General features: G+C 47.7%; 1 protein-coding gene across 2 annotated transcripts in view; it reads left to right on the top strand.

Annotated features, from left to right (window-relative positions):
• Positions 1 to 12749, top strand: part of SEPTIN12 (septin 12) — a 494943-nt gene that overhangs the window by 81759 nt on the left and 400435 nt on the right. The gene's annotated exons all lie outside the window — the stretch shown is intronic.

Below are 12749 nucleotides of genomic sequence, written 5' to 3'. Positions count from 1 at the left end.
TGTGGATGCGGGAGGCTGCGCTGCGGTGGTCCTGTTGGACCTCAGCGCAGCCTTCGACACGGTCAATCACCTCCTCCTGCTTTACCAGCTCCACCTCGCCGGGGTCTCTGGAATGGCCCTTAAATGGTTCCACTCCTTCCTTTCGGAGAGATCTTTCTCCGTCTTCGTAGAGGAGGTTTCGTCAGAACAACTCCAACTGTATCACGGCGTTCCCCAGGGATCCTCACTTAGCCCCACCATGTTTAACATCTACATGAGACCATTGGCTGAAGTGGTACTTCCCTGGGGTATCCAGCTTATCACCTACGCCGATGATGCACAGTTGGTCGTCTCCCTGGCAAGGGATGAGGCCACAGACCAAGGGACCAGTAATTTGACCCCTTGCCTCACCAAAGTGATGGAGTGGATGACCTCCTCTTTTTTAAAACTCAATGGGTCAAAGACTGATATTATGCTGCTGGGCTATAAAGCCCCCCTCAACCTTGACCTCTGGTGGCCAAACTGTCTTGGTCCTTCACCCCCCCCCCCCCCCCCCCTCCGAAGACCCAAATAAAGAGCCTAGGGGTATGGCTCGACTCATCCCTGGGATTTCAAGTCCAGGTAAAGAAGGTGGCAACGACCTGTTATGGATTGATCAGGGTCCTCAGGAAGGTTTTGATCCTCATTCCTTTTGAGGCTAGACGCATGCTAGTCCAGTCGTTAATTTTGTCATGGCTGGACTATGCAAATGCGGTCTACTTTGGGGCCTCAGCAGGCTCCATTCAAACCCTGCAATCAGTACAGAATTGTGCAGCTCGTCTGCTTATGAATGTACCCTGACACAGCTCTGTTAAGGCCGCTCTGCGGCTCCTTCACTGGCTACTGATTCAGGAAAGAATGACATTCAAAATCATGTGCATGGCGCACAAGTCCATCTGGAATGGCGGTCCCACCATCCTTCAGCCCTTGTTTCGCCGTCATCAATCCTGCAGATTTTTAAGGTCCAATCAGCGTAATCTGCTTGCAGTTCCTAGGGTGAAGCGAGCCCGAATGGGCGGTCGCCAGCTTTCCTTCCTAGCAGCCAAGTGCTGGAACAACTTACCAGACAACATCAGGCTGGAGAGCAACCACCTTGCCTTCAGAAAGCAACTGAAGACACTTCTATTCCATTGAGTGTCCATGGTCAGCCCGCTGGTCTTAGCGCTGGGATGCCTCGGGGTAGCCATGCGCTCCATAAAAGCGTATTCATTCATTCATTCATATCATAAATAGACCGTTTTGCATCCTGTGCAAATGCCGAATGCCTAAGCTTCTCATTCAGATTCCAACACTGCCTTTCACAAACGAAAACACTGTTGATGAATTGGTCAGGAACACGGTTGCCTCCTATTTCATTCATCCCATTGTTATCGGCCAACAAATGCAGACAATAAATATGGCATTTGCATTAATAGCCCCACAGATATGGCACTCACATCTTTGGTGATGGCAGACAATAGGGTAATAAAGATACTGGTATTCCCAAACCTCCTAAAAATGCAAGGGTGAAGGATATGTACCTTAGAATTAGCCCGTCTCAACCTAGGAGCCTCACTCCTTTAAAGTTAAAATGCTGCCACCTGAGTCGATCAGAGATGATCATGAATGCACGGAGGCTTACCACACAAGTGTGATGCTGCACAATTCACAAGATTTGCCCACATTTAAACAAAGGAGAATCTAATTGATTACCCAACTGCAGACACATTTATCAGGTACGTAATGCATTGTTGGATTCAAAACCCACATACACATCTATATGTGTACATATGTAAGCCATAGTTGCATACACGAGAGCAATTTTGCAAAGAAATGTATTTAGTAACCCAGCAATAGAAAGATTCCATGTGAGGACAAAAAATATTAACCTAAAAAGGTTCACTCCGCATCCTTGTGAAGCCTTAATCTAATTCTAGCACAACTCATCAAACAACAATTTGAACTAATGCACAAACAAAAACTGAAATACCGCACACTTGAGGTGACTTCTAATCAGAGTTACCTTACAGAGAGTTAGTGAACTGCTTTTAACATTCCCAGAGTTTTATCTGCAGCTACACAGGGTTGATATGAAGACAAACTAACAATTCATCCCAAATGTGGTGTCCCATTTTCAGGCAAATTCATCCATACTCCTACCTTATTTTTTCAATAACCTAATACACAGGCAGAAACTATCTTTTTATTGGTCAATATTGCAACATAAATTCTGATACATTTGGTTATCTCTCTGCTGCTGTGTGCATCATTTACGTCTATATTCTCTTCTTTTGCCTTTTTTATGTTACATGCAGTGGATGCTATATCGCAGCATTTGAGAATACATCATATTTTTTCTTAGAGGCTCTGGGAGTACATTCTACGTGCACAGGGGGACAGTAATGTTAAGTATTTGCATTTAGTCTCAGTTCGTCAATCCACATACACTGTGTATCCAATTCTACATAACAATAGAAAGGTGTGGGAAAAGAGGAAGAGCTTCAGTTTATTGCTATAGTCTCTGAGTTGGGGTGTGGAGGCCATCTTGGGTATCTAGTGTTTCCCTGTGTTTGGCCGGCTGTGCAGCTTATGTCCGAGGTGGTGTGTTTGGTGGAGGTATGCGCGGTTTGTCTGGGTGTGTCCCTTTGTTGTGCCTCCGGGCGTCTTAGTGGCTGCTCAGTGTTTCAGGTGTTTCACATTTCTCCTGTAGTGGTGAGGGTTGGCCCATTATCATTTTCGTCTGTTATGTCAGCGTTTGTTTGTGGTTCATTACTGCTATTCTGTTCTGGGTGTTCCCACATTGTTAGTATTTCTGTCCGTAGGTCTGCTATTGGATGGAGCCATATCCCCCTAGCTTCCTCTCTAATCAGCGCACGTTCCTCAGCTCTAGCCCACTGCGTCACATCTGTTTTCCATGTTTTAGCAAGTGGCCCTATCGTTGATTTCCAGTCTATGGCTATTCTTCTCTTGGCCAATCCTAACGCTAAGTCTAGGAATCTAGCTCGACTTTCTTGGAGTTTGTTCTCGGTATAACCCTAAAATACTTTTCTCTAGTGTACGAGGGAAGGGGGGGTTCGTCCCAGTGTGAGGTCTAGAGCTTCCAGGATTTCCGACCAGTATGATGCAATTGCGGGAAGTCCTGTATCATGTGTACAAACCCCTCGTCTATGTGAGCACACCTAGGGCAGAGTTGGGGATCGTCGCTCTATGTAACCTGAAACCTATATGGTGTGATATAGCTCATATGTACATAATTGTATTGAATGTACTTGACTCTGGTGTTTCTAGATATCTTCTTAGGTGAGGCTAGTATTCTTCGCCTTTCCGAATCTGATAGCTCCTATTTTAGAGCTTTTTCCCCAACTGTTCCTCAATACAGTTAGTGGGCATCTGGTCATGCCTGCAAGGGATCTGTAAAACCAGGTCACTAAGTGTTCAGTGGCCCCCATTGACACCACCAGTTGTAGTGTACTATGCGTCGCGGATTCCATCCCCTCCCTGCCTTATAGGTCTTGGAATGCTCATGTCAACCTTCATAACTAAGAAACTGACCAGGCGGTAGCTGATAGGAGTCCATTAAGTCCTCCATTGGAATTAAAGTTCCCTGCTAGTAGCAGTCGCCCACTTCGAGTATTCCTACGTCTGAGCAGGCTAGCCCCATACACACTTGATGTAAGGAAGGCCATTATGTGTTACATACAAGAAACTCAATCATTGAGAAAAGCCATTGTTCGTAGGGTATATGACTCAAAATAAGGCATGCCTCTATAAAAGTTACAAAAGCAAGGTGGTTAGTACAAATCATCCTAACATACTACACTGCACTGGTAAGACCGGAGGCAAGTTATACGGGAAAAAAAGAGGTGAAAACTTGGCTTTTCTGTTAAATGCCTTAATCAATATTCTCTGTAAAGCAGCATCTTGATCATCAATTTACACATTCACAAAACATCACTGTGTGGATGTTCTGATGGATACATCTGCCAGTGGATTCCTCACCTTGTGAATATCCCTTGCGCCAGCAGCATTCAGAATTTTTTTGTAGCTCTCCACGCCGACGAGGACGACGTCACGGAAGCCTGGCTCCGCTCGCGACTCCGCTGACGTTACTGGAGCCATAAGAGAGCCTCGTCGGCGTGATGACGTAAGTTCCCTTTTTTCCGCGCCATCGACGCTAATGGTTTTCTTAGGCTCTCCATGTTTTTACTTGATACTTTGTGTTTCTGCTTGTATTTCTGGTCTTCTTCTTGTTCCTTTCAAGGATGTCGTCAAGGAAGTCGGGATTTATGCCCTGCAGGGAGTGCGAAGGACACCTGTCCATTACAGATCCCCATGAAGATTGTGTCTTGTGCCTGTCATCGGATCTTGACGTCGAGGGATGTGCCTTCTGTAGAAAAATGAACCCGAAGGCGTTAAAAGAAAGAGAAGCTAAACTTTTCATGGCCAAGATGAGGAAGGAGAAGAGAGGCAGAAGAAGGTCGAGGTCACGCTCCAGGTCGAGGTTGGGCTCGAAGTCGACGTCGGGACATGCTTCAAGAGCAAAGAAGCATAAGAAGAAGAAGAGGCATTCTTCAAAACGCCATTCAGATAGAGATGCGGCGCCGAAGTCAAACTCTCCAGCTCGTCGACGCCATAAAGACTTCGAATCGGACATCTCCTGTGAAATCGGCTTCGCCTGCGACTTATCCAGCTCGATCTCTGACGCCCGATCACTCACCGACTTCGGAACATTCTCCGGCTCCAGTGGAAGAAGTTCCTGTGCCGGATGAGCAGTCGATTCCATTGGCCCCGCCGTCGGCGCCGACTGGCCCGAACCCGGTAATGCCTACACCGGAGTCTATCCCGGGGGTCTACCCACCTTTCCCTGGCCCGGGTCAAGATCCTTCACATTATCTTAATGCTATGTATGGATTCTTCCAAAGGGCTATGTACCCCTCTGGAGCACCTTCGGGTCCCATGGGTCCATTGGCGTTTAATCTGGGAGTTCCTCAGGCCTATGCTCAGGGCCCCTTCATGCCATTTCTTGCAGCGGCGCCGTCTTGGCATTTCCCGGCGCCGAGGACGTGAACGCCGTTTCCCTCATCTCCGCCGCCGTCAGCTTGACCTCGGTCGGCGCAGGCTGTGCCTCCGGATCCGTGTACGACGCCGGTCTCCGGCTCCATCGGAGTCGTGCCTGGCTCCACCGACGCCGGTACCCAGAATGAGATCTAGGAGAGAAGCTCAGAGGGTTCTAGAGGAGCAGAGGTTTCATTTGGAAGAAATGGAAGAAGGTCAGATTCAAGAATCAGATGACTGTTTTGGAGAATTGAGGGAGGCAAGCGGCCTTGATGTGTCTCCAGAGTGGGAACTTTTGCCTACATCTGATACTCCTTCAAAGGATGTGATTCCCTACCACACAGTAATAAAGAAGGCAGCAGAACTTTTAGATCTTCAGCTCCCCACCTCTGAATTTAAATCAAACATCTTGACAGAAGTACTTAATTTGCCTTCTTCTGTAATAGAGCCTCTACTGCCATTCAATGAGGCAATCACTGAGCCTGTAATGGAGGTTTGGCATAAACCCTTTTCGGCTCCGGCTGTTTCTAAATCTGTTGCCAGGAGATACAGGGCGGCTCCAGGGGATCCTGACTTTTTAACATCCCATCATTTTCCTGAGAGCCTAGTGGTCCAAGCTGCCTGTTCCAAAAGATCTTCTGGGGCCTTTCCACAAGTTCCAGGTGATAGGGAGTCGAAGAAACCTGACCAGTCTGCAAAAAAAGTGTTTTCCTCTGCAAGCATGGCCCTAAAGTCCGCTAATGCCACCTGTCTTTTGGGTCGCTATATCCATGCCCTAATGGACTCGGCGAAACAACTTGCCCCTAAATTGTCCGAGGAAGACAGACAACATTTTATTGTGGTTTTACAAGACACTCAAGCGCCTGCTCGTCAGGTGATTCAAAGTGGTTTAGACACTGCTGACTCTGTCGCCAGAACCATGGGATCTTCTGTGGCTACAAGAAGTGCCTGGCTTAAATCATCAGAGTTCTCCCCAAATGTACAGGCAACGCTTTTGAACTTCCCTTTTGATGGTTCTGGTCTTTTTGGTAAAAAAGCGGATGCAGCCTTGGAAAGTTTTAAAGACAGTAAAGCAACAGCCAAGTCTCTGGGTCTTCAGGCTCATCCTAGAGGTTCCTCGTTCAGGAAGTACAGAAGTTTTGGGAGGTTGTCCTTTCAGACCTACAGAGAGCCTCAGCAGCAGCAACAGCAGCAGCAAAACACCTTGTATAAGACCTACAGCGGCAAAAACAGAGTTCGTCCCTGAAGTCGTCAGCCCTCCTCCACCTCCCCCCCCCTTACCACAGCAAAGCAGCCCTAGATCCACCGTTCTGGATCATGTTGGTCCTGTGGGGGGTCGGCTTACTCATTGTCTGCAAGATTGGGAATCGGTCACTACAAACCTTTGGGTTCTCAATCATGTGGAGAATGGTTATGCTATTCCCTTTTGGGAATTCCCTCCAAATTACCCTCCTTGCCAAGGGGCTTGCTCGGAGGACCACCTTCTTCTCCTACAGGAGGAAGTCCTAACTTTACCGAAAAAAGGTGCGATAGAGGTGGTGCCAGAGCGGGAAAGGGGTCAGGGATGCTACTCCCTGTATTTCCTGATACCCAAGAAGGATGGCAGGCTACGTCCAATCCTGGATCTCAGGATCTTGAACCTTTTTCTGAAGCAAGAAAAGTTCAAGATGCTCACCCTTGCGCAGGTTTTTCCAGCGCTGCAAAAGGAGGACTGGATGGTGTTAAGCGACTTGCAGGACACGTATTTTCATATCCCGATCCTGAAGTCGCACAGGAAGTATCTCTGTTTTAAAGTAGGGTCGCAACATTATCAGTTTGCGGTTCTCCCGTTTGGACTTACTACTGCACCTCGAGCCTTCACCAAGGTCATGGCAGTGGTGGCAGCCCATCTCAGGAGATCGGGGATTCCAGTTTTTCCCTATCTGGACGACTGGCTGATCAAAGCAGAGTCGCCAGAGAAGGTGCTTCATCATCTGCAATTGACAACCCAGCTGTTGTACAAATTAGGTTTTTCGATAAATGTGCCCAAGTCTCACCTGGTGCCCTCTCAGCGCAACCTGTTCATAGGGGCAGTATTGGACACTACTGTGTGTCGAGCTTTCCCACCTCCATAAAAAATTCTCGACATTCAGGAAATGATTCCCTTGTTTTACAATGGAGCGGTCGTTCCAGTCCTGAAGATCCTTCGCCTGCTCGGTCTGTTTGCTTCCTGCATTCTGTTAGTCAACCATGCACGCTGGCACATGAGGGCGCTCCAGTGGTGCCTCCGCAGACAGTAGTATCAGCACAATAAAGATCTCAGGGAGTCTGTGAGGATCTCCAGAGAAGCTGTAGCAGATCTGTCTTGGTAGAGCGTGGAGGGCAATCTTTCTCAAGGAAAGCCCTTCCATCTTCCTCAATCTGTTGCTGCAGTGATAACGGATGCCTCTACCCTAGGGTGGGGTACTCATCTGGGGGATCTGGAGATCGAGGGACTTTGGTCTCCAGAGGAAAGGTTGCTTCACATCAACCTTCTGCAGTTGCGAGCGATTAGTTTGGCGCTCAAGACTTTCCTCCCTTCCCTTCACGGTCAGTCGGTGCAAGTCCTGACGGACAACACTACAACGATGTGGTATGTCAACAAGCAGGGAGGAGTGGGGTCGCATTGTCCCTGCAGAGAGGCTCTGCGTCTGGTCCTGGGTTCTGACCATCAGATTTGTCTGAAGGCAAATCATCTGGCCGGAGTTCTGAACTTGCGTGCAGACAGTCTGTCGGCAGTTCTCTGCTTACCACGAGTGGAGGCTTCATCCGAAGGTGGTTTGTCACGTCTTTCTAATGTGGGGAATCCCTCAGGTGGACCTGTTTGCGACTCACGAGAATGCTCACTGCCCGTCATTCTGTAGTCGCCAGTATCCGATGCGGGAAGCTTTGGGGGACTCGTTTCAGTTGATTTGGGACTCACAACTCCTTTACGCATTTCCTCCCATACCCTTGATTCCTCGGGTTCTGAGGAAGATTCGCCAAGACCGGGCCCAAGTCATATCGATCGCCCAGGATTGGCCAAGAAGGGTGTGGTACACAGATCTTCTCCACCTCTCCTTGTGCCCTCCGCTCCGTCTCCCTCTCAGGGCAGACCGCCTCTCGTAGTTGCAGGGGCAGGTTCTATACCCCCACCTCCAGAACTTATACCTTCATGCCTGGAGATTGAACGGGGCAATCTGAATTCTTTATCTCTCCCGCCTGACATGGTGGATGTTATTCTTTCGGCCAGGCGACACTCCACCAAGTCTATTTATTCTTATAGGTGGTCCAAATTTGTTTCATGGTGTGGAGGGAAGTCTATTGACCCTTTGAGGGCTCGTTAATCCAACATCCTTAAGTTTGCTCTTTCTTTAGCCCACCCAAGTTTTGCTGTGGCTTACTGTGAAGGGCTATTTATCGGCTTTGTCGGCGTTCCTTTGTTTGCCGCATCAACCGACCTTTGTTTAAATCACCTATTGTGTTAAGGTTCATTAAGGGCCTTACCAACAAATTTCCACAAACTCCATTTATTGTGCCTCAATGGGACTTAAATCTTGTCTTAACCTACTTGATGGGTTCTCCTTTTGAGCACTTGCACAAGTGTCCCTTGAAACTGCTGTCCTTTAAAACAGTTTTTCTTGTTGCCATTACCTCGGCAAGGAGGTTAAGTGAGCTTCAAGCTCTGAGTTCGAAACCCCGGTTCTTGACCATTCATGCTGATAGAATGGTACTCCGGGCCAGGGCTGCTTTTTTGCCTAAGGTGGTAACTCCCTTCCATCTGGGGCAGTCCATTACCCTTCCTACCTTCTATCCTCCCCCTTACCCTTCCAAGGATGAGGAGTGGCTTCTCCACTTGGGCCCTAAGAGGGCAGTGAGTTTTTACCTCAATAGGACTAAAGACTATCGTGTGGATGACCAGCTCTCCGTGGGCTTTGCTGGCTGCAGGAAAGGCAGAGCGGTGCACACGCGCACCCTTTCCAGATGGGTCCGGTTACTCTTTGGCCGGTAAGGAACCTCCAGTAGATATAAGAGCTTATTCTACTAGAGCAAAATCTTCTACATCTGCCTTATCTAGGGGTTTTCCTGTAGAGGACATTTGTAGAGCGGCAACTTGGGCCTCCCTCCACACTTTCGCGAAGCATTACTGCTTAGATTCCGAAGTGAGGAGGGACGGACACTTTGCACGTTCTGTCCTCCAAGATTTTCTGGTATAGAAGGGTGGACACCCTCCTCCGGGAGTGGGGACTGCTGTGGGACTCTATTCACAAGGTGAGGAATCCACTGGCAGATATATCCATCAGAAGAACAAGTTACTTACCTTGGGTAATGCTTTTTCTGGTGGATACAGTATCTGCCTGTGGATTCCTCACTGGCCCACCCGCCTCCCCATTGTCCACCCTTTTATACCTACATTGTTGATATTGTCTACTTTGGCTTTCAATGGAAGTGTTTTACTGAATTGTTTTCACACTGTGTGTTGGTTTGAATACTGTGTACTATGTATACTGTAAATATTTGTGTCAGTCCGTCCGTGTGCCTCGAAGGCACGGAAAAAAGGGCGGAACTGACGTCATCACGCCGACGAGGCTCTCTTATGGCTGCAGTGACGTCAGCGGAGTCGCGAGGGAAGCCAGGCTTCTGTGAAGTCGTCCTCGTCGGCGTGGAGAGCTATAAAAAATTTCCGAATGCTGCTGGTGCAGGGGATATTCACAAGGTGAGGAATTCACAGGCAGATACTGTATTCACCAGAAAAAGTGTTACCGAAGGTAAGTAACTTGTTCTTCAGACTCGAAATGAGGGACAAGATGGGACGAAAGTTCTGAAACATTTTATGCACACTTTACTCCCATATTCCTCAGATTCCATTAATTGAAACCACTACATAACTGATTCACATGATGTGTGTATAGAAGAGATCCATGCTGCAAAAGAAATAAGTCACTTGCCTATAGCAAAGCTATGCAGCTTGAAGCTCTTCTAGACTTTACATGCAACCCACCTGCGTCTCTGATGAAGGACTGAATGAAAGAGGTGGTGACTCAGGAAGGAAAGGTAAATAATAAAAGGCGGGATAGACAGCAAAACAGTAACAAATGCAACAGATGGAAAAAATCATAAGGTGTTGACCACGTATTGGGGCAGTCTGTTGACTTTTACCATCACAGGATTCCTCATGACTTCTATGCCCTGAAAAGGAAAAAAAGAGAAATTGAGAAGTTTCTGACTCAACCAATAGACTGCAAAATATTGCATATCAATCTTACATGTTCCTGAGGCTTATTTGAACAGCCAGATCTTAAGGGCCATTTAGAATTCCAGAAGTGAGGCGATGGCCTGGAGTTGCGGGAAGCTGTTCCAGGCCTTTACTGTGATGTGGGAGAAGGAGTGTCCTCTAATTTTGCTTCGGTAGACGCTAAGAGTATGGGCAAGTTGAAGGGAAGCGGACCATAGTCTTCTCAAATGTAGGTGGAAGTTCAGATGGTGGTTAATGTATGCGGGTCCTTGATTGTGTAGAACCTTGTGTGTGTGTCAGCAGCTTGGATTGGCATCTCTGTATATAGGGAACCAGTGAAGTTGCCTGAGGTAGTTTCGTCAGGGACGGCAGAGGATGAGTTTTGCTGTGGTGTTCTGTATGGTCTGAAGTCTCTGTGGGAGGTGTGTGCCGATCCCTATGTAGAATGCATTGCAATAGTCTAATGGGCTGTTTATGAAGGCTTGTGTCACAGTGTGCTTCGTGTGTGGGGGTTGACACTTGTAGATCTTACGTAGTGCAGAGTGAGGAAGCAGGCAGAGGAGGTGGTGTTGATCTGTGATTTCATGGTGAGCTTGTTGTCAGTTATGATTCCGAGGTTCCTGGCGGGGTCAGAGGGAGTGAGTGCAGGTCCTAGGTCTGATGGCCACCAGGAGTCGTTCCATGTGTAACCGAAGATTAGTACTTGCATCATATCTGTGTTCAGCTTCAGGCAGTTCATCTTCATCCATTCAGTGACGCTTGTGATACATCTGTGGAATTGACACAAGCCTCTAAGCACACGCAATAATGTACAATAATAATAATATTAGTCATCCAGACATCCGTATATTCTCCAGTTCTTTTCTTTTATTGATTCAAATTCTCTGCCATCCAACACGTGTTTCATCAATGGGTAAGCCACCCCTTGACTTCCTCAGGACTGTTTTATTTTTATCAAACTTCAAATCGGGATGCAATGTTCCCGGCTAAATGCAATCACACCAATATGTTCTGTAATGCAAATCCAACTCCTCCAAATATATAATGTAATGTTCAAGCGTGTCCTTTCCATTTGTATAAGGGATAGCCCGTAATATGGCCAGTATGCGTGAAACTCCTACCGCAGCAGGTGATCTCCTTGTGTTTCGAGGTTTAAGTTGGAGACGGATCCTCTGGGTTCTTCCGGTGAGGAAGGAGGTGATCCATCTGAGCTTTTCCACTTGGATGCTGATGTGGTGGAGTATTTCGATCAGCGTTTGGTGAGATATGTTGTTCAAGGCCGCTGAGAGGACGAGGAGGAAAGTTCAAGTTCAAGTTCAGTAATTTGTATAGCGCACTACTCACCCAGAGGGTCTCAAGGCGCTTGGGGGAGGGAGGGTGCATTATTTATCAAATAACCAGGTTTTAAGCTGCTTTCTGAAGGAGAGGTGGTTCTGTGTAAGGCGGAGGAGAGTGGGGAGAGAGTTCCAGGTTTTGGCCGCTAAGAAGGAGAAGGATCTTCCTCCCATGGTGACTCTATTGATGCGCGGGATTGCGGCGAGGGCTTGATTGGATGAACGTAGTTGGCGGGTGGGTGTGTAGAAGGACAGTCGTTTGTTGAGGCATTCGGGTCCTAGGTCGTAGAGGGCCTTGTGTGCGTGGGTGAGGAGACGGAACGTTATTCTCTTGTTGACGGGGAGCCAGTGGAGATCTTTCAGGTGACTGGAAATGTGAGCTTGACGGGGGATGTTCAGTATGAGTCTGGCTGCTGTTTCTCCTTGGTCGAGGAGGGTTCGGATGTTGTTGGCAGCTGTGACAGGGCAGTTTGCTGTGCTGTGATTGCTGTGGAAGCCGGATTGGGAGGCGTCGAGTAGCTGGTTCTGCTCCAGGAGTTGCTTGTTGATGATCTTTTCCAGTACCGTCGCTGGGAGTGGGAGCAGGGAGATTGGCCAGTAGTTTTGGAGTTCACTAGGGTCGCCTGAGAGGTTTTTGAGTAGTGGTCTGACTTCGGCGTGTTTTCAGACATTGGGAAATGTTGAAGTGGTGAAAAAGGTGTTGAGCAGGGTGGTGAGTATCTGGCTATCCTTTGGTTCCTGAGGTTGGAGATCTGAATCTAGAAGACCTTCCAGCTGCAAAGCAATCTTTGGAGCCTAGTAACTTATTTCTTATGCGATAAGGTTGCTTTCAGTGAAGTGAATTTGTAATCCAAGTGATTTTTAAATCAGTGGGCTTTGATGGGTAACACGTATATGTTGTGCATTGCCTACAAGGTTGTGCACCCACTGCCTCCACCAATTTAAAGCCCATAACATTTCCCACTGTTACAATGCTGTTCTTTCCACTGCTGTCAGCACCGAAGTGATTTGTGTCTGCACGTTTAATGTAACTCTACTGTCTAACTATGGGAGTCCAGCTACAATCCACTGTATCCTTGTACTTCATGGCCCTGATATTCTTTAGATCTCACACTTGCCTGTAAGTAGTA

Source organism: Lissotriton vulgaris, chromosome 10 (assembly GCF_964263255.1).
Source record: "Lissotriton vulgaris chromosome 10, aLisVul1.2, whole genome shotgun sequence".
Taxonomy (NCBI): Eukaryota; Metazoa; Chordata; class Amphibia; order Caudata; family Salamandridae; genus Lissotriton; species Lissotriton vulgaris.
This window is presented reverse-complemented; position numbering and strand designations above follow the sequence as displayed.